This window comes from Capricornis sumatraensis, chromosome 1, assembly GCF_032405125.1.
Source record: "Capricornis sumatraensis isolate serow.1 chromosome 1, serow.2, whole genome shotgun sequence".
Classification (NCBI taxonomy): Eukaryota; Metazoa; Chordata; class Mammalia; order Artiodactyla; family Bovidae; genus Capricornis; species Capricornis sumatraensis.
The window spans coordinates 246685351-246708864 of NC_091069.1; the positions used below are offsets into that span (position 1 = coordinate 246685351).

The 23514-nt window shown below is 44.1% G+C and overlaps 1 protein-coding gene and 1 pseudogene across 1 annotated transcript in view; one reads left to right on the forward strand and one right to left on the reverse strand.

Annotated features, from left to right (window-relative positions):
* DSCAM (DS cell adhesion molecule) overlaps positions 1 to 23514 on the reverse strand; it is a 684538-nt gene that overhangs the window by 577489 nt on the left and 83535 nt on the right. The gene's annotated exons all lie outside the window — the stretch shown is intronic.
* On the forward strand, positions 13208 to 13997 carry LOC138084476 (small ribosomal subunit protein eS1-like; annotated as a pseudogene).

The following is a 23514-nucleotide window of genomic DNA, read 5'->3' on the forward strand; positions in this document are numbered from 1 at the left end:
CTTTAGTATGTAAATATGTGGTCATGAGAAAACACTTGCCTGGGGAGAGTGGGTTTTTGTTTTTGTTTTTGTTTTTTGTTGCTGAAGACATCAGCACTAGAAATTGTAGGCCACCAGAAGCTCACTCAGATCTGATTAGATAGTAATGCTTACCGTTCATGCCACAATCCAAGGGGTGGTCTCCAGGAAGAATCTTTTAAAGCACAAGATTTTTCAAATGAGCTCACTCTTGGAAGACTTGCTTATTTTCCAGTAAGTGGAGCTAGGCCTCAAGCGTGACCTGGGGCCCCCAAATTCTGAACATACATACACATTCCGACTTATCTCTCCAGGGCTGCCTGCCTAGGACCACAACATACATTAGCATTCTGCTGGGACCCTGGGTTCACCACCTCCCTGCCGGGACCTCACATCACCCCTTAGCCGCTCACTTCCCACTTTGCTAACATAGAAAATTGTCCTTGCCTGTATCATTGGGCTACAGTGAAAAAAAACAGGACTGACTCTCAACTAGCTTCTGGCAAAACAACACATGCAGGAAAAAGATGAATAAGGCTCAGAGATATAAAATCTTTCTTCAGACCTGTCTTATCTGAATATCTACCTTAAGCAGTATGTCCTCAGCAGGGCTGTAAGATAGCCAGATTGAAGGGGAAAAAAAAGTTTGCTTTTTTTTTTTCCTTTCCCCCTGACTCCTCAGATCCTTAGAATGGAGGCACAGGATTTCATAAAGTATAGAAATAAACAGCCTCATCTCCAGATGCAGTGGTGGTCACCTGAGCCACGTGATGCACTAATGATGTTTCGAAGCAAGGTCTCCTGGAGGACAGAACGTTCTTCCCAAGAAAAGAAGGAAGCCTAGAGAAGGTGAAAGTCAGTACCAGTGTTTTTGTGTCCTTAAATACTGGCTCACCAGGAGGGTTAAGGTGCTTGTGCGTGTGTGAGGCCCTTCCGGCCTGAGGGTACCTGAGAAAGTTACTAGTTTGCTTCTTTTTTTTTTGGCTATAATTTACCTTCATTAGCTCTTTTTCTTTTTTTTTAAATTGCTAATATTTATTGTTTACTTTGTGATCAGAACTATATTAATTTACCAGCTTATTTTTATTGAGATATAACTGACATAAAATTGTGTAAGTTTGGGCTTCCCTGGTAGGTCAGTGGTAAAGAACACACCTAACCAGTCTGAGAATGACGGAGAGACTGGGATTCCATCCCTGGGTCAGGCAGATCCCCTGGAGGAGGGAATGTCAATCCACTCTAGTATGCTTGCCTGGGAAATCCCACAGACAGAGAAGTCTGGCAGGTTACAGTCCTTGGGCTCACAAAGAGTAAAACAGGACTTAGCAATTAAACAACAACACTGTATAAGTTTCAGTTTAGTTCAGTTCAGTCACTCATTTGGCTCCAACTCTTTGCAACCCCATGAATTGTAGCACGCCAGGCCTCCCTGTCCATCACCAACACCCGGAGTTCACTCAAACTCACGTCCATCGAGTCAGTGACGCCATCCAGCCATCTCATCCTCTGTTGTCCCCTTCTCCTCCTGCCCCCAATCCCTTCCAGCATCAGAGTCTTTTCCAATGAGTCAACTCTTCGCATGAGGTAGCCAAAGTATTGGAGTTTCAGCTTTAGCATCAGTCCTTCCAAAGAACACCCAGAACTGATCCCCTTTAGAATGTGTAAGTTTAATGTGTACCATATATTGTTTTCATACATTTATAACTGCAATATGCTGTCTACCATAACATTAGCGAGAAAAATGGTTATAGTACGACCTGTGTTTTTATATTGACATTACCGTACTACATACTTCAAAGTTGCTAAGTAACCAGATCTTAAACATTCTCCATTGTTCCTTATTGTAACTGAGCAGGGCAGTATGGAACCTTCCCTTCCCAGGACAGACCCCTCCCCCATATCCTCTCCTGTAGCTCCTCTCTGAAGTTCCTAGATAATAGTATCCTGAGGTACACTTCCTGAGTTGTGTTACAGATGCTAAAACCACCACCAAATGGAAGAAATCAATGACTTGGTGATCATGAGCCAGGACCCTTGTGACCCTGCCCTGTTACCTCACCATCAGCCAATCAGAGACTTGCGCACGGGCTGATTCCATATACCCTGGGCCACCCCTCCCTCACCTGACCTTTAAAAATGCTTTGCTGAAACCCTTTGGGCAGTTTGAGAGGTCTGAGCACAAGCCATCCCTTCTCCTTGTACTGGCCTTTACAATAAAGCTGCATGTTCCTTCGCCATGTCCTGGTATCAGTAGATTAGCTTTACTGCATGTGAGCCAGAGGACCCAAGTCTGGTTCACTGACATTATTGACTCTAACAGATATTCCCAGGAAATTAGAAAATTAGTTTAGATACTCTCAGTTTAGAAAAGAAGAAATCTTTGTATACACACACATTCATGCGTGCCAAATGTTCAGCCAAGTGCAAATTGTGAAATATCTCAAACATATTTTGGAAAAGATGAGAAGGTAGAATAAATCAATTTTCCCAATTTATTTATACCAATCATTTTATAAGTAGAAAAAATAATTTTTTATTATATGTTATATAAGTTTTATAATCTAAAAGTATATTTATGTTAGTTGCTGTTGTTTGGATATATATTAAATATAGTCTTATTATAAGATATGCAAATACCATATAAATCTTGAAGTTAAGTAAAATTTGAAGTCATTATTTTTTAAGTGTCCCAATTTGACAAATGAACATTTATATAATTTCTGAAAGAGGAATGTGTGACCTGGAAAAATGAGAGATGTTTATGAAATTTAATAGATATAAGACCCTCAATAAAATTAACATAGGAGTAAAAAACCACAGAGAAATTCATGGAGTCCAACTTTATCCAGGTTCTCAAAGGAAAATAGAAAAATATTGGGGAATAAGAGCAAGATGTTACAGAAAGATGCACTGTAATACACAGCACAATTAGACTGAAGTTCTCCAGAATCCAGGTCTCCATGAGCCTTCCTCACAGGGAACAGGCACTCAACACAACTCTCTTGTCTAGCAGGCTTCTTTCCATCTCCCTGAGGTGTGATTTTAAGTTTCTCATCTCTGTCTTCTCTCCTAAAAGCTCTCATAATCCTCCCCTCTCCACCCTTTGTCTAAGCAGAAACTTCACCTGAACTTCCTCAGTTAGAATCACACTCAGCTCTGCACCCAACCCATTACGTTCTCCAAGCTGATCCTGCGCTGGAGCTCTGTGGCCTCACCACCTGGCTTTCTTGAAGATCTCATTCCTTGTGTTTTTTTCTCTCCCTGGTGTCTGTTTTTTTCTTTCTCATCAGTATCCCACCCTCTACTGGATCACTGTGCCCATCATGAAACATGCTTGCTATATCTCATCTTTACAAAAAACACATAAACACATAACAAGAAACCGCAATTTCCTTTACTAAACGTTCTCCTTTACTGTGGCCCCACTTGTTGCTTCTCCTGCACAAGCAGACCTTTTCAAAGGAGTAAATCACATACTCATCTGCACAGTGCCACCAGCCACTCACCTTCAACCTCTGCAAGAAGGTTTCTGTCCACAGCTCTGCAGAGATGGCCCTTGTCCAGATCTCTGACCATTTTGATGGTGCCAAACCCTGCGAACACTTCATGGATCCCATCTGCACATCTCAGAAGCATCTGATACAGTGAATGCCACCCAACCATTCTTCTCTTGATGTCCAAGACTCCCCTACATTCCTACCCTTCCTCCTAATCTATCAGGCACTTCAGTGAGGTCTCCTCCTCCTTTACCTGATCTCCAGCTGTGAGCGTTATCATGAATCCTCCCAGAGTTCTCTTGTCCTTTCTCCTTAGAGTATCTCATTCAAGCAATTACTTTAGATACAACTACATGGCTGACAACTCACAGTTTTATGTAGCAAGATGAAACTCACATACCCACCTGCCCATCTGGCTCTTCATTGTCAAGGTCTATTATATTTGAAACTCAACCTGCCCAGAGATCATTCTTCCTCTCAGAAATTGGGACCTCCATTCATTCATTTCCTCAACACAGGACTCATTCTTGATTTGCCCATCCTCCTGCCTCTATGCTCGTTCCTCCCTCTCAGCCCGCCTCAACATTGCCTTCTGCAGATGTCATTCCTTCTGCCTCCAACATGTGTCTCAGGTCTGTCTATTTACTTCCATCTCCAGTCCACATGACTATGGGAGATTTAAAAGAGCCCCCAAGCTTGCCTCTCTGCATCCACGTTTCCTCCCATACAATTTATTCCTTCAATGAAGAAAACCATTAGAGTCAGTGACCTCTTTTATCCAATATCACGCCATGATCTGATAGGTTAAAATCCTTCATTGACTTTCCACTGAACTTGGAATAAAATAAAAACTCTTTCTATCGCTCTAGTCTGGACCATCTCTCTTGGCTAAATGACTCTCAACCGCAGTTTGCATATGTTTAGAACCTTCTTTCTCCAAAGGCCATCAACCACATTCCAGTCACCTAAAATTACAGCAAAAACCCTACTCTGACCATTAGGGCTGGCAGTAGTTCTTTCCCCTATAGCTATAGGGTGTTACAACTCTCCCAACACTTGTCTTTACTAGATAGTAAAGGAAAGGGAAGCCTGGCATGCTGTAGTCCATGGGGTCACAAAGAGTCAGACACGACAGCGCGACTGAACAACATTTTTCACAGCAAATCTGTAAGTGGATATCTTACCTCCACCTTTCAGAGAACACTCAGATATGGAGAAAGAAGCAGGGTGACATGTGCATGGTCACAGGGTGACGTGTGCATGGTCACAGGGTGAGAGAGTGACCATCACTGGGATTCAGCCCTTTGAACGTAAAGTCCGCTGTTTCCCACCCTGTGACCACAGTGACTTTCCTCATCCTGGGACAGAGTCTCTCTGCTGTGCTTTTTACCTTTCATTCTACCCGGGTGGAGGGCTTCCCTACTGACTCGGATGGTAAAGCATCTGCCTGCAATGCAGGAGACCCGGTTTCGATCCCTGGGTGGGGAAGATCCCCTGGAGACCGGAATGGACTCCGACTCCAGAACTCTTGCCTGGAGAATTCCATGAACAGAGGAGCCTGGTGGGCTACCATCTATGGGGTTGCAAAGAGTCAGACACAACTGAGTAACTGAGCCCCCACCCCTAGTTGGGGAGGGCACCAATAAGAAACTTGACCATACCCCGAGTTGTATGTAAGTGAATGCCAGAAACCATGAGATGGTACATTTTTACCACTTTGTATTAGTGTTTTATCTAGTTTTATATCTGGTGTGGTTAAACACGGCACAGAACCTCAGCATGATGAAAGCTGAATAATGTGTGTCTTGGATGGTGAGAGAGATCAACCATAAAATGGCCAAGCTACTAAATATCTGGGGAGCCAATCCCTCTTTTTCTGATCTATGTTTCAGCAGTCAATCTGAATACACCAGGGCATCACCACCAGAGAAGCAGTGTATCCTCATTGTGAGGAACGTGGACCCTGAACAGGCTGCCCTGTTCCCAGTGTGACTCTCCCACTTTGCAGCTAGGTGACCTCTAATGAGATCACCTCTTATAAGGGCACCTCTGTGAGCTTCATCTCCTTTAACTATAAAATGAAGGTAATATTAGGATTATCAGAAGAAAAAATAAGTTAATACAGGGGTCAACGAACTGCAGCCCATGAGTAAAGCCAGGTCATTTTTATAAACAAATCCGTATTAGGACATAGACATGCTCATAAGAATTTATTGTATGCAGCAGATGGCAGAGTCTTATGCAGTTATGACAAGGATTTCATGGCCCACAAAGCAAAAAATGCTTAGGATCTTTCCCACTATAGAAAAAGTTTGCTGATTCTTGAGTAAACATGTATAAAACACTTAGAACAGTCATTGACATTTATTAAGTACTTTATCTGCCTGTCTATCTGTTGTTGTCATTCAGTTGCTAAGTCACGTCCTACTCTGCGACCCCATGGGCTGCAGCACACCAGGCCCTGTCCATCACCATCTCCCAGAGGTTGCTCAGACTCATGTCCATTGAGTCGTGATGCCATCCAATCATCTCATCTTCTGTCACCCCTTCTCCTCCTGCCCTCATTATTTCCCAGCATCCATCCATCTATCCATTTCTGTGTCTATATCATATGACTTAGTCTGTGGGAAGTACTAGCATATATATGGCACTGCTTTCTCTTTGAAATAATTCAGTCTCTACCTCCACACGAAGGTCCAGAGGTTGAGAACCATGGGCCAAACATTCCTGGAATGAAATGAGATTACCCATATAAATCTCCGGAGTCCTTTGATTCTGGAAAAGTCAAAATCAAGTTGAAATAAAATTAACAGAATTTATTGTTTCAGAAGGGGCTGTGTCTAATGAAAATGAGTAACTGTGTATCTCGTGGGCAGACTGTATATCCAGGCAATGCAGCCAGTCAGAACTCCTCTGGGGAAGATTATAGTCTAGTGATATCAGTACTGTCCATGTGACTTGTTTTGGTCACTGATGTGGTGGAGCGTTGGGTTTCCCAAGTGGCTCAGTGAGTAAACAATCCACCCGCACTGCAGGAGATGCGGGTTAGATCCCTGGAGTGGGAAGATCCCCTGAAGGAGGGCATGGCAACCCACTCCAGTATTCTTGCCTGGAGAATCCCATGGACAGAAGAGCCTGGTGGGTTACAGTCCATGGGGTCACAGAGTCAGGCATAACTGAAGTGACTGAGTATGCATGCACATGGTGGAATATTACCCCAAAGTGGACAGACTATTACAATATAACTTGATCTTGAACTAGGGCTCTTGGAACACATTCAGTTGAGAAATGTGGAGGACACCTTGGTCTCTGATTGTCTGTGGGATCAAAAACAGCTTTCAGATCTAATGAGTCCTGGGGAGGCAGCATGTCCAGGAAGTCAGATAAAAAGAATGGGCTTTAAAGGCTGACCAGGGAGAGAAGACCCTGCAGAGAACCCAGGTCAAGGGGCTGACAAAAGAAAGACTCTGAGAGTTACAGCATCTTTGTCGTAAATCTGGAGAGTAAAAGTATTGTCATTTTCCAAAATCAGATACCATAACTTTCACCCCAAACTCTTTAGTAGTTATAGCCATTAAATACACCAAACTATTAAGTAGAAAGTTTGTATGCCAGCATTGAGCTTTCTGGACTCACAAGTTTCCACCAAGCCACTTGGAATTATTTTATAGGTACATCTCTGGACATCCCCTACATCCCCTCCATATGACTCCAAAGCCTCTGCCCTTCCTCCATCAGCCTGTGGGTCAGCACCGTCCCTTGAGCTCCCCTCACCACCTCCTCTGTCTGCTCCATCCTGTGTGACTCCTCCTGCCCAATTACCACACTGGATAATTAAACCCATTACTTACCTGCTCTACTTGCTCGTATTCCCTTTTCCAACTTTCAGATTCCCTCTAGTAAATTATTTCCATGCCTTGCTCATCAACATTTTTATTTCTTCAAAATAAAACATCATCTTTGCTGGGCATGGCTTTTGAGCCCACGGTGGTACTCAGATGACTCACATGGAGGACTTGCTGTTTTCCTCCAAGGTATTCAGTACCTTTGAGACCCCGATATTATGTCCCAGGACCGTTTCTTCCTTTGCCTTCTCTCCTGCCCAATAGGGATGGGGTTGATAAGAAGGAGTTAACACATGAGAATCTGTCATTTGAACAGATAACTGCTCTCTTCACTTGGACACAGTTTAGGCAGTTTTCCATGTTTAGCTGAATGCATCTGGATACTAGAATTTCAGAACTGAGAATACCAGGGAAGCTATCAGTTATCCTCCCAGTCAAAACCAGAAATGGATGCAGTAACAGCCTGTGATCCTCCAGCCTCTCTGGGCACCTCACCCTCCAGAAGGCCCCCAGTCTAATGTGACATGCTGGCTTCTGGTGCAGAAGGGAAAATAAAGGGTTGGCGGTGCTCTGGCTCTAACACTCTCGTAGCAGCCATGGGCAGGTCTTCAAACTCCCTGCACCTTGATAGTTTGCTCATAAAACAGGGACGCTAGCCCAGCCTGCTTCCCTGTGTGCTGGAAGGTTCTACAAGAGCACGCCTTTGGAAGCACGTTCATGAAGTGGAAGTGGGCTCCCTTTACAGGTCTGGGCTTGCAAGGGCATCTCCCTGGCCATGCCTGGAGCCTCCAAGGAGCTGTGCTGGCTTCCCGAACTGCTGACGCTGGTGCTGATGGAAGGGCTCTGGGCAAGACCCCGTGGCTGCAATAGCTGGGCTTTGCAGGCCTTTTGGACATAAGAGGGCAGAAATTATAGATAAAATCACCCCCAAACAAGTCTTTGTAGCTCACTGATAAGAATTTGCCTATGGCTGGCTACAGTTATATTTATCATTCTGTAAATAAATGAAGATGTAGAGAAAGCAGTTCACAAGATTCAAAGGAGGTTGAGAGCAGGAGAGAGAGAGGGGAAAGGAGCAAGGAAAGGGAGATAGAGGGGTTATCAGATGGAATGTGGCTCCAGATGCTGTGAACAACCTCCTTAGGGAGCCTGTTCAAGAAGCGGGAAAGCCAGGAGCAGCTGAAGGGCAGACCGAGTGAACAGTGCCTGGACGGGCATGGTCCAAATGTCTGGGAGACCTCCACTGCCCATGCCCAAGGCCAGCGTAGGAGCCAGCTGAGCCTCCAGTGGTCAAGGGGGCTCCATCAGCAGCAGCACTCACAGCAGTCATCCACTGGCCAGGAGGGATACTCCGTGCCACCTGCTGAGCCGGGACCCACTGGAGCATCCCCTGTGGGCACCCCCTCACCTCACAAGCAGCCCATAAGCCCAAGTGAGGAGGTGGGATGGAGGGTGCTTTCCTCCCTACAGCTGCCCCATCCAGGCCGCCTGAGAGCCGAGATGGCCAGGACACACCCATGGCTCTTTCACCAATCCTCTCTCCTCAATGCATCCCTGGCTTTGAGACCTGGCCACTCAGCCTCAAAAGCAAGAAGCATCGCAGTGGCTTCATCGTTCCTTTAGTAACATATCTCAGGCACAATATCTACCCCAAGCCTTTATCCATCCCCTCTTATCCCATCACAGGCACGGCAGCATCTTAGCCCTGCTCGGACTCTCAACAATGAAACCAGGGCCCCGCCTGCCTTCCAAACAGTCCTGAATAACAAGGTCTCTGCCAAGCGCCACCCTCACCCTCTCCCAAGCTTGCGCTTGGTCATGTCTGACTCTTTGCAACCCCTTGGATTGTAGCCCACGAGGCTCCTGTGGCCGTGGGATTTCCCAGGCAAGAATACTGCCATTTCCTACTCCAGGGAATCTTCCTGACCCAGGGATCAAGCCCACTCCTACACTGGCAGACAGGTTCTTTACCACTGTGCCACCTGGGAAACCCCTCCAGGAAAATAGTATGTAACAATACTTTATTGCAAGACTCCTGGCTATCTTGTGATTTATTACATGTTGAAAGGAAAGTTGTATCTATTGAGAAGTAAAATGACAAAGTGGTCTTCAGTGCATAGAAAGATCGCTGCTTTTCGTGTTTTCTGTTTCTCTTTCCAGGGGCTTGAAAATGCAAGTAACTCCTTCAGTCACATTTCGTCTTCCAGGTTTTAAAATAAGAGGAGTCTGCATCCACACCAGTGTCACCTTAGAGCCAAGAAAGGAGAATGAACGCAGTATGCAACCACGCGCTGCTGCCAGCCTGAACAAAAAAACTGGAATTGGTGTTCTTTTCTAAAACACCAAGCTTTCATACATGCGGAGATTCCTAAATAGTACAGCCCTAACTTGGATGTACTCTGTGGAATGTCGTAAATATTAAACTAGTGGTTTATATAGAAACCATTTGAAACACACAGAAAGGGAGGTAGCTCCTATAAAGTCTGAGATTCGATACGGAGATAAAATCCCTTTTAGAAACACATTCGTTAAAGCAGATTCTGATGTGACCCAACAGTTCACTCCACAGACAAGCGATGCCAGAGGCTAGAAGTAAATTAATAAGGCAACATTCTAATGAAATTAATTTATACTGAGAGAGTCAAGTAGCAATGAGACTATAACCCAGAAAGTGAGCCAGAATGAGGCTGTTAGGAAGTATGGCAAGGAAGGGAAAGTCAGCGTCTAGGAGCAGGGCTGCAGGATTCGGGCAGAGATGAAGGCCCAGCTCACCGCAGCGTTTTCTGGCACATCCCTGCTGCCTGACAGTGGGGGCACACGAACTTCTCGAGTGGTTTTATTACTCTCCTCTCCCATACTGTTGCCTCAGAATTTTATTTTACAGTTTGTGACCGTATCTATTTTTCCACCTACTTAATTCTGATCCCCTTGAAGAGAGGGACTAATTTACACTCAACTGTGTAGCCAAACTAAGTTTAACATGAGGCCTTGCTGTATAAAGTGAGTGCTCAAAAACAGCTTGGAAGCAAAGAGTGAATAAATATGTCACTGTGCATATACTGCACGCATGCGCACACACACGCACACACACACACACACACACACACGCTCTTCTGGTCCCATGAGTCTGCATAAGGCATAGCCCTGACATTCCCATGTCCTTCCTTTTCTGTCCTCCCTGCTTGGCACCTTTTCATCTGTCAGAGCTGGGCTCAAAGTCACAAATGGTGATGTTCACAGAACTGTGATATCCATCATCATGGGGCTAGTAGCCTTAATTTAAGTATCTCTTGGACTGTAAAAACCATGAGCATCTCTGGACCCTAACATATACTGTCATATATTAGGCACTCAGTAAATATTTATCCAGATAAGTGGAGTGGAATATGTAAGTAAGGGCAGTTGGTTTAATCAGAAAAAGCACATTAAATATCATTTCTTTTAAGTCTTACATGGTGTACTGACTATAACACAAAAACATGATGAATGACAGTATAAGACTCTAGCTTTTCTTGTTTCTTTAAAATTAATTTTTAATTGAAGGATAGTTGCTTTACAACACTGTGCTGGTTTCTGCCATACATCAACATGAATCAGCCATAGATACACACATGTCCCCTTCCTCTTGGTCCTTCCTCCTGCCTCTCACAACATGCCATCCTTCTAGGTTGTCACAGAACCCGGGTTTGAGTTCCTCGAGTCATGCAGCATAGTTGCACTGGCTCTCTGTTTTACGTATGGTGGTGTATAAGTCTCCATCCTGCTCTCGCCATTCACCCTGCCCTCTCCTCGCCCCACTGTGTCAAGTCCCTTCCTTATGTCTGTGTCTCGACTGCTGCCCTGCAAATAGGCTCATCAGTGCCATCTTTCTAGATTTCATATATATGTGTTAATACACGCTCTTTATTTCTCTCTTTCTGATTTACTTCACTCTATATAATAGGCTCTGGGATCATCCACCTCATTAGAACTGACTCACATGGATTCTTTTTTATGGCTGAGTAATATTCCATTGTGTATATGTACCACAACTTCCTTACCCACTCATCTGTTGATGGACACCTAGTTTACTTCCATGCCCTAGCTATTGTAAGTAGTGCTGCAGTAAACACTGGGGTACATGTAAGACTGTAACTATTAACCAGGGAAAGGCCATGGAGCTCTTTCAGCAAGTGAAGAGACCCTCAAGGCCCTGACCTGGCATGTGAGAGCAGAGGGCATGGAGTCTGGGGAGGGGACTGAGCGCCCAGAGCGGGCAGCACTATGCCTTCCCTTCTATCTCTTCACCAGGAACCACCTCAGGAATATGTGCAAGCGTTGATTAGAAAGACATGTTTCCCTATGGCCGCAGTCAATTTAGAGTCCACAAGCATAACTGGAGAGAAAAAAAAACTACCTGCTTCTGTACTGATCCATCAGAATTGTCCACTCTGATGAAGTGAGGTGAAATCTGATCTCTGTGGGCTGGGGGTCCCCACCGAGTGGACAGGGCCCCTCAGCAAGCAGAGTTTCTGTCTGTAAAATGGTAAGAATAACAGTCCCTACACTGCCGGATCTTTAACACATATACACTTGTGCAAAAGAGCTGTCTTATACATGTAGACACACATGTACATGCAAGACATGTATATGGACATGTACATGTGTGTGTATATATTAAATAATTGTGTTATATATGTACATATATATAAAACAAATAATATATATATTCTTGGTGTGTGCTCAGGCATATCCAACTCTTGTGACTCAGTGGATTGCAGCCTGCCAGGCTGACCATCGAATTTTCCAGGAAAGAATACTGGAGTGGGTTGCCATTTCCTTCTCTAAGAGATCTTCCTAACCCAGGGATCAAACCCGCATCTCCTGCATTGAAAGCAGATTCTTTACTGCTGAGCCACTGGGGAAGCCCGTATACGTTCACAGGTAGGTGGCTCAGATGGTAAGGAGTTTGCCTGCCAATGCAGGAGGCCAAGGTTCAATTCCTGGGTCAAGAAGATCTCCTGGAGAAGGGAATGGCAACCCACTCCAGTATTCTTGCTTGGAAAATTCCAAGGACAGAGAAGGCTGGCAGGCTGCACCCCATTGGGTCACAAAGAGTAGGACATGACTGAGCACAACACAATGAATGCAACACCAGAGAATAAAAATAAATGCTGAATCACAGTTACTTTAATAGATTTCAACTCTGAATGTGATGCTTGGGTTTCAGAAGAGGGGAGTGGCAGTCCGAACTGATTTTTTTCTATAGCATCTCATATGGTAATAGAGGAACCGTATCCCACCCAATCAAATCCTGGTAGTCCTAGGAGGCAGGGGGTGACCACCCAATCAGACAACAATACCCATTTCAGGTCACATCTGAGTGGGTGGTACTTGACACATGGATATTATTCACAGTCTAACCACAGCTCAGATGCAACAGTACAATTAGAGTTCCAAATATCTTCCCTCACTCTTCACTCTCAAAATGTCCTGGAAATTCCTAAGTTGGGCAGATAGCTTCTGAATAAATCAAATTAGCAATCAGTAAAATAACAACAACAAGATAAGGTATGTAAAAATCTCAAACAATTACATGGCAAATGCCAAGAGAAAGAAACATGTGAATGTTAATGTATTAGTTTAAAGCCTGTGCATCCAACACTACTTCCTCAGGAAACACACATGCAGATTTTTCTATCTGGGCAGTGCATACACAGGGAAGAAAGGAGGGGGTGGCTAGAAACTGGGGATAAGATCACAACCTATAAAGGGCTTTCAAACAGTGGTGCTGAAGAGTCTTGAGAACCCCTTGGACAAAAAGATTAAAGTAGTCAATCTAGCCCTTTTGGCTCTCTGAGCGGCACCATGGTGGTCGGCAAGAACAAGCACCTTACGAAAAGAGGCATAAAGGGAGCCAAGAAGAAAGTGGTTGACCCATTTTCTTAAAAAGATTGGTATGATGTAAAAGCACCAGCTATGTTCAATATAAGGAATATTAGGAAAACACTGGTCACGAGAACTCAAGGAACCAAAATCACGTTTGATGGCCTCAAAGGTCGTGTTTTGGAAGTGAGTCTTGCTGATCTGCAGAATGATGAAGTAGCATTTAGAAAATTCAAGATAATTACTGAGGATGTTAAGGGGAAAACTGCCTGACTAATTTTCATGGTATGGATCTTACCCGTGACAAAATGTGCTCCATGGTCAAAAAATGGCAGGCCATGATTGAAGCTCACGTTGATGTCAAGACTACCGATGGTTACTTGCTTCGTCTCTTCTGTGTGGGTTTTACTAAAAAGCGCAACAATCAGATTCGGAAGACCTCTTACGCCCAGCACCAGCAGGTGCGCCAGATCCGCAAGACGATGGAAAGCATGACCCGAGAGGTGCAGACAGATGACTTGAGAGAGGTGGTCAATAAATTGATTCCAGATAGCACCAGAAAAGACATAGAAAAGGCCTGCCAATCGATTTATCCACTCCATGATGTCTTTGTTAGAAAAGTAAAAATGCAAAGAAGCCCAGGTTTGAATTGGGAAAATTCATGGAGCTCCATGGTGAAGGTAGTAGTTCTAGAAAAGCTACTGGGGATGAGACAGGTGCTAAAGTTGAACGAGCTGATGGATACAAGCCACCAGTCCAAGAATCAGTTTAAAACGCTGACTCTTAATGGTGACAAATAAAAGATTTTATTTGTGGTTAAAAAAAAAAAAAAACGTTAGTCAATCCTAAAGGAAATCAACCCTGAATATTCATTGGAAGGACTGATGCTGAGCTGAAGCTCCAATACTCTGGCCACCTGATGGGAAGAGCCAACTCATTGGAAAAGACCCTGATGCTGGGAAAGACTGAAGGCAAAAGGCAAAGGGGCAGCAGAAGATGAGATGGTTAGATAGCATCACCGACTCAATGGACATGAGTGTGAGCAAACTCTGGAAGATACTGGAGGACAGAGAAACCTGGCATGCTGCAGTCCATGGAGTCACAAAGAGCTGGACACAACTTAGCAACTAAACAACAACAACATAAAGGGCATTGGTTAGAAGAGTGACATGAGGGCAATGTGGGGATAATTTGAGAAATAGAGCAAGGCCATGAGGGGCTAGGTGAGTTGTGGAAGCAAGTGTTGAACAGAATAAGACGTTCGGGTGTGTGGGACTCAAAGAGACAGGAAACAAGCATGTTTTCTGTCTGTCAAAGGATGGACATGATGGATTTGCCATTTCTTTTTCTTTCCTGGTGGCTCAGATGGTAAAGCATCTGCGATTCTTAGGTCAGGAAGATCCCCTGGAGAAGGAAATGGCAACCTACTCCAGTAGTGTTGCTTGGAAAATCCCATGGACAGAGGAGCGTGGTAGGCTACAGTCCATGGGGTCACAAAGAGTTGGACATGACTGCGTGACTTCACTCACTCACTTTCTTGATTCAGGAACATGCACTAATTTTTAAAAATTAAAATACCTTTGTAGCTATTTTTGTTGCAGTACATTGGGATATAGTCCTTAAAAATAATCTCAGAGATACATCATGTAAGTATGTCTCTTTAAAGTTTACTGGAGAATGGCCAGCATGCTTGTCTGCCCATGACCGTGGCGTCCGCTCTCGACGTGCACACAGATGGCATTGCCCCGTGGGCAGGGGCACTTCCTGACAGCAGCATGAACTTTAGCTTTTGGGGTCTTCACTTCCAGCTTAGGGCATACTGTGGCTTCTTTTGAAAACGAAAGTCTCTCAGTTGTGTCCAACTCTTTGTGATCCCATGGACTATACAGTCCATGGAATTCTCTAGGCCAGAATACTAGAGTGGGTAGCCGCTCCCTTCTCCAGGGGATCTTCCCGACTCAGGGATTGAACCCAGCTCTCCCACGTTGCAGGTGGATTCTTTACCAGCTGAGCCACTAGGGAAGCCCAAGAATAGTGGAGTGGGTAGCCTATCCCCTCTCCAGGAGATCTTCCCAACCCAGGAATCGAACCTGGGTCTCCTGCATTGCAGGTGGATTCTTTACCAACTGAGCGATCAGGGAAGGCAATGGCACTAATTTTCCACTTTCGCACACAAGGTTCTGTCTGCCTGGATGGCTCGTCCTCCAAATGTATTCACATCTTCCCTGTCAGGCTGGTGCTCTGCTATCACCTCTCCAAAACATCCTCACCAACCACCCAATTTAAAGTGTTTTGTTGTTGTTCAGTCGCTCAGTCATGCCCGACTCTTTGTGACCCCATGGTCTGCAGCATGCCAGGCTTCCCTGTCCTTCACTATCTCCCTGAGATAGTGTTTAACAGCCCCAAATTCTTACCCTTTCTTGGTTTATTATTAGAAAATGTATCATATTTTACATGTTTATCTCAATACTTCTGTTTTCTTCTCCCATTGGAATTCAGGCTTCATTAAAACAGGAATTTTTACCTTTTTAAAATTGTCCTATCTTATCCCCAATTCACAAGTGGTTCAGTGGTAAAATAATCTGTCTGCCAGTGCAGAAGACACAGGAGATGTGGGTTCGATCCCTGGGTTGGGAAGAGATCCTGGAGTAGGAAATGGCAACCCTCTCCAGAATTCTTGCCTGAAAAATCCCATGGAGAGAGGAGGCTGGGGGGATGGGGCAGGCTACAGTCCATGAGTTCACAAAGAGTCAGGGATATGACTGAGTGACTGACCACAATATATATCATATCCCCAGTCCCTGAGACAGCACCCAGCACATAGGAGGGTCTCAGAATGCATCTGTGGAATGAAAGAATGAATGCATTTGGGGATAGCTTGTATGGAGGTCATAGTTTAAGGAAGAAGGGGAACAGATAAAGGGGGCAGCCAGGGCAGGAAAACCAAGAGGAATTCCACCCACAGGAGAGAAAGGGGTGAATAAAGAAAAGGGAGAGAAACAGAAGAGAGAGGCACAGGGCTCTTAGGAGGAGAGGCCAGGACAGCAGCACCAGATGCCAGGTGGGGTCCAGAGGGGACGACCGTGGCCTTTCAGAACGAAATGGTTGTGGGTGACTCTCAACAACATGGTTTCAGTAGATGATCCAGGCTGACAATTGCCAGGAGTTAAAGGTGGAGCTGGTGGTACAGAACCCACCTACCAATGCAGGAGACGTAAGAAACATGGGTTCGATCCCTGGGTCTGGAATATTCCCTGGGGGAGGGCATGGCAACCCACTCCAGTATCCTTGCCGAGAGAATCCCCATGGACAGAGGAGCCTAGAGGGCTACAGTCCATGGGGTAGCAATGAGTCAGACGTGACTGAAGCGACTTAGCAGAGCATAGCACAAAGGGAAGATTTAAAAAGTAGAGCTAATGAAAATAATCCAACTGAGAAAGAAAGAGGGAGGCAGGAAGGCAGATTGGCCAGCTGGTCTTAGCAGCACAGACTCTGACCGAAGGCTTATTATTGATACATTAGAGGCTGTGTACCAGTGTGTGTGTGTCTCAGTTTGTGTATCTGAGTGTATCTGTGAGTGAGTGAGTGTGTATATGATCATGTATGTATCTGTGTGTCTGTGTGTCTGTGTATGTGCAATTGTGTATGTTGTCTGTGTGTGTGTGTGTGTGTGTGAGTATAGGATGACCCAGGAGTAGTCCTTTCAAGTACACAAGAACCCACTTCACCAAATTTTCTTTTATGAGTAAATGACAGAAATCAACATAGAATTAAGAAGCCATTGACACTGTGAATTTTCATTTTTCTGTGTCCCTCCCAGGATTTAAGGTACCACAATGTTCACACTTCAATTTATTGGGGGTCTTTTTAGACAATAATTTTATGGCAGCTCAGAACTAAGTTTCCACGTCAAAAGAACTGACCTATACATGTGCTGTTGATGCAAACAGAAAATGGTGGGAACAAATTAAAAAAAAAAAAAAAGACAAAGCCTTGCATAAAATAAATAAATAAAGCAAATAAAAGCCCTATAGGACCTGAAAACAGAGGCGAAATAAATTCTCTGAACAGGAAAATGCATTTTGTTCTAATATTCTCTTAATAGATTTTTTAAAACACATGATAAGAAGATTGAAAGAAACCGAGGGAACTCTGGATAGATTATGCAAATACTCATTCCATTTCTCTGCTTTTGGGTGAAGCACGGGCACCGTTTTTAAAGCTGAAAACCCCCAGCACTCACTATCTCTGTTCCCCAGCTGGTGAGCACAACCAAAGGATTATGCATAATGCGTCCGTGATCCCTGGCAGCAAAGACATTTATGCGCAGCTCAAAAAACTCTGGGATGCTGCAGTTCTCAGGGGCTTAGAAGGAAGATTTTTTAAATACAGTTCCATGATTTTCACGAGCTTATCTCAACCAGGAGGTTAAATATGCTCTCTCTTCTGCACCTTGCTCTTTCAGAGAGAGAAGGAAGCAGGGAGGAATTTGCTGCTTCTGCAGCTAGGGATGGTAATGACTTTGACTCTGATTCTAGGTTATCCAATAATGACTAAGACCTCCCTTCATCTCCCCTCTTTTTGAAAGTGTAAGGTTTACACCAGCGAATATCCCACACTAAGTTTTGCCATAATTATTATTTTTATAATAACCTCTCTAGCATAGAAAAATGTCTTGCATCATTTAGGCTCAGAGAAATAAAATGCTATATTTTCATTGTCTCCTCTTCTGTACCTCAAATGACTTGATTTGCCAGGGGAAAAAAAATCACTCCAATCCACCTGTTTTAACCTAGGATTCCACGACTTCATTTTACACTGTCTCATTTGACAAATACCCCGTGGCTGGTGACTATGCCTTTCTACAGGCGTTCCTGCCACCAGAGTTCTTAGGTCCAGGTGTGCTGCAAACCCAGGTTTTGTTAGGAATACCTCCAGAGTTAGGGTTCAGTGCATAATAGAGCCACCTTCATTTTGCAAACACTGTCTTGGTCTGAAGGGAGCTACAGCCCTGCATGTAGCCCAAAGAAAAAGATCCAAATAAAATTACCCCAGAAATGTCTACTCTTGCTAAAACAGTCACGGGCAAAGGCATCTATAGTCTTCATTCTGATAAGAACGGTCTTTCTTAAGTGAACCTTAGAGATAAGATCATGTATTAGGGAAATAAATAAATTGCAGCTATATTTGCCTGAATGCTTTAACACGTCCCAGACTGAAATGATTAAAGAAGATGCTTCTTTCTTATACTTTCCCTGCTGTGTACTCTGTACTGTCAGGTCAGACTACCTGTATGTAACCCTAAACTTCCTAAAGGAAGTTCCTTGATCAAAAGATAGGAACATAACCACTCCTAGAGCCCTGGGTACAAATAAACTGTGTGTCACTTTAACAAATATGATTTAAAGGGTGGTGGTCGGCTTGGATGGTTTCCAGCAAAAACCGCCTCCCAAGTTCATCACTGGAAATGGATTCAAGATGATTCATTAAAAAATAAAACATAATTTGAAACAGAATGACAAGCTCTGTAGTTTAATATTTGGGTGGCACAGGCACCCGGAGTTTATAAAATTCAGATTAAATAGCCAGTCACCATTCTCTGCATGCTGTCAGGGTTAATTCAGATCGCTTTCCCCACTCTCGCCTTCTCTGATTCAAGCTCAGCAAAGCAGAGCTATAATTAGGGAACGGGCAGTACTCACTGTTCACCAGTTGGGTGTAAGCTTTAAACTAATAACTCAGCAATTACGAGAAAAATGAGCAGTAATTACACCCATTTTACTCGCGGCTAGACAGATGGAACATTTTCTTCTCGTTATTGGCAAACTGTCACCACATTTATTTCATTTTTACTGTTTACTATTTGTTGTACTTTGATTAAGAGTAATTACAGGCTAGGAAAATATGAAAACCATGAACGTTGGGTATTTTTAAAAAATAGAAAGAGGCCCTTTTCCTCGATCTGTCTTGCCGGAGCTCTCATTTTAGATTCTGTTGAAAGGATACCAGCGTTCTCAAGAAATCTTGAGTCAGCCTTCGGTCCTGTGGTAGCTCTTCAGCAGGGAATTTCCAAGCTTACTGATTATTTGGATCATCACAGGCCACAAATACTGACTTGTTCTCTTACAAAAGCCTCCTTTTCCCTCATCTGTATTCCTTTCGTGCCAGTGACCAAGTAGAGCAGAAATTCACCTTTGCCCAGAATAAAGGAATTACTGTAGAAACAGATCATTGCTATCGTTTTCCTGGTTTTTAGGAAGAGAAGTTTATTTCCCCTCCCAACCTTGTAAAATAATTTCATATACATTGTGTAGGAAACAATGAGAGTAAGAGCTGCCTACTTAAACTTCCCTCTGAAGCCCTGTAAATAAATCTCACCAATTCTAAGATCACATAACATTTACATTTTACTTGCTGACAAGGCATAAGCAGTATTGATAATACCAGTGGGGGGAATATACTTGAAATCATTTTCAGCCACCATGTTTCCTAACTGGCGTTATTCATTAATTTATGTAAGAAAAGAGTGCATATAGAAATTTCATTCACTGCACATAGATTTCAGCCAATATTAAACATAGAATCCATTTTAAAGTAGGTCCCTGTGAGTAAAATGACATGTGTGCCACTCCTATGATTCCTTCCAATGCTTCAAAAAAAATTGTGAACCATGATTACTGAGGATGGAGTCCAAATTCTACCCATGGATGACACAGTCAGTCCCAGGAGAAATATTAATAAAAGCCATTACGGTCTACAATTGGCCCATACAAACGCATGATTTTGTAGGAAAAAAAAAAAAATGCTTTTCCTCCTTCCTAAAAGACACACTTGGAAATATCTGAGACGTGATGTTTGGCCTCAGTTTTTCTTAATGGAAGAAAACAAAAAAAATAGGCTCTGTTCTACAAGGGCCGCATATTGATTCATGGAAATGCCAAGTGTTAATGCACGGACTCGCTAATGGCCCTGCCTGTGCGGTAATCTGCTGTGCTGGTGCGATGCATGGAATTGATTAGTTTCCTTAATGAGCCTCAGATGGTGCTGGACTGGGGTGCAGAATGCAAAGCAGGGTGAGTGTGCAGCTGGAGAAAACCACCTCACCTCGGAGCAGCCCTGGAGAGGGAAGCGCAGGAGCAGAAAATGTGGGCGGGGCGGAGCTGGAGGGGAGCTAGGGAGGCAAGAGGGCCTTTCTCCCGTAGGCGATGCCGCAGTGTCTGCGTGTCTGGCTTTCTCCCGGACAAAGCAGGTGATGCTCAGAACCCAGTGGTGATGCTGCAGTGACCACATGCAGCCCTGAGAACAGCCAGGGGTGACCCTCGCCTCTGCCCCTTACTGTGGTAGAGCCCTAGCCCTCTGCCCCCTGATCCACAGCTTCCTGTGATCCAGGAAAGAGGGCAATGGTGTTGCCACCTTACCTGCCTATATGTATAAACTGTGTCACAAAATTGTATCCATAAACATACTGAGAGAGGAAGTAATAGGAAGCTGGTAAGAAAGTCAGGTGAGTATTGGACAGCCAGGGTGGTGTGTGTGAGTGGGAATCTTCGGGGGCGGTGGGTAACCCAGGAAGCTGGCTATGGAGGCCAAGGGAGCCCAGGAATCACAGGCTGTAAGCAGGAGGCCAGCTCACACGCTCCGTGCGCTGGGCCGACTGCCAAGGGTGGTGCCAAAACCTAAGAAAGCACAGAGAAAGGAAGGAGGGAAAGAGCAGAATCAGAGAGCTCTCCTTTCTCGGTCCTCACCACGCCCCTGACACACACACACCACACACATATACCACACACTATATACACACACACACCACAGGCAGACACACACACACCATATGCACACACCACACACAAATCATATACACGCAACACATGCAGCCATGTATACACCATATACACACCACAATACCAGACACACATGCAGCATATAAACACATGACACATATACACACACCACACACAGACATATATACCATAAACATACCCACACATATACCACAGACCATATACAAATACATATACCACACACAGACACACACACCATCTGCATACCACACATATACCATATACACACACCACACACTCACCACACACACATCACATACCATATACACACCATATGCAGACACACACACCATATACACACCACACACATAACACATACCATATACTGACTCCACACACCACACATATACACAGCAGACATGCAAACACACCATACACACATACCACACACCACACACACACATCACACACATACACATCTGCACATCCAAACATAGCACACACACATCAGATATACACGTACCCCACATACACATATACACACCACACATATACCATATGTCATATACACATACCACACACACACCACACACTTACCACACATATATACATACACATACACACACATATGCAACACACCATATACCACACACCACACACACACACCATAGACACGCCATACACACTGCACAAAATACACCCGACACATGTACCACACATACTACAAGCACACACACATCACATACACATCATACACCTACCACAGACCATATACACACACCACACAAAGCATATGCAGACACACACACACCATACACATACTAACACACAAATATACTCCCTACATACACAAACACAAATAACTCCGAAACACACAAACACACAAATACACCCCCCACCACAAAATACATGTCCCCCCCACACCAGACACACACACACACACACACACCAGAGAGTGATGCAAATACTAGATAAGCCATTAAGAACTTTTACATTTTTTTAATAGTATGTAAAAGGAAATTTAGGAAAGCATTTCTACTTTCACAAAGAAATATAATCAGACAATCCTGACTGCTTCATTGCACTCATGTAAGCAGAAAACAGGGACAAGAAACCCCACAACTTGGGGAGGAGAAAGCCTGTCCTCACATGAGGACACTCTTAACAACACACGAGGGAAGGTGCTGCATGAAACTCCATGTGTTTCAGTCAGTGTGCGCTTCCTCTCTTTCCTTCATTACCTGATGAGATGTCCAGAGTGTGTGGGAAAGAACAGAATCGGGACTCCGAGACTGCAGAGATTAGGCTGCGTTGTATTCTAGCACAGAGCACAGACTCAGGAGTACAATAAAGTGCATTCCACTGGATGGATACAGAAGGAGGTGATGGAATTCCAGCTGAGCTGTTTCAGATTCTAAAAGATGATGGTGTTAAAGTGCTGCACTCAATATGCCAGCAAATTTGGAAAACTCAGCAGTGGCCACAGAACTGGAAGAGGTCAGTTTTCACTCCAATCCCAAAGAAGAGCAATGGCAAAGAACGTTCAGACTACCATACAATTTCACTCATTTCACATGCTAGCAAGGTAATGCTCAAAATCTTTCAAGCTAGACTTCAGCAGTACGGGGAACATGAATTGCCGGGTGTACAAGCTGGATTTACAAAAGGCAGAGGAACCAGAGACCAAATTGCCAACATCTGTTGGACCATAAAAAAAGCAAGAGAGTTCCAGAAAAACATCTAATTCTGCTTCATTGACTAAACTAAAGCCTTTGACTGTGTGCACCAAAACTGGAAAATTCTTAAAGAGATGGGCATACCAGGCCACCTGACCTGCCTCCTGAGAAATCTGTGGGCAGGTCAAGAAGGAACAGTTAGAACTGGACATGGAACTCCTAAATTGGGAAAGGAGTACATCAAGGCTATATTTTGTCACCCTGCTGATTTAAATTCTATGCAGAATACATCATGTGAAATGCCGGGTTGAATGAATCACAAGCTGGAATCAAGATTGCCAGAAGAAATATCAACAACCTCTTGGACAGCAAGGAGATCAAATCAGTCAATCCTAAATGAAATCAGTCCTGAATATTCATTGGAAGGACTGATACTTGAAGTTGAAGCTCCAAAACTTTGGCGACGTCATGCAAAGAGCCAACTCATTGGAAAAGACTATGATGCTGGGAAAGATTAAAGGCAGGAGGAGAAGGGAACAACAGAGAAGATAGTTAGATGGCATCACTGACTCGAGGGACATGAGTTTGAGCAGGCTCTGGGAGTTGGTGATGGACAGGGAAGCCTGGCGTGCTGCAGTTCATAGGGTTGCAAAGAGTCAGACACAACTGAGAGACTGAACTGATGACATACAGATGACAACACTCTAATTTCAGAAAGTGAAGAGGAACTAAAGAGCCTCTTTATGAGAGTGAAAGACAAGAGTGGATAAGTTGGCTTAAAACTCAACATTCAAAAAACTAAGATCATGGGATCTAGTCTCATCATTTGGAACCA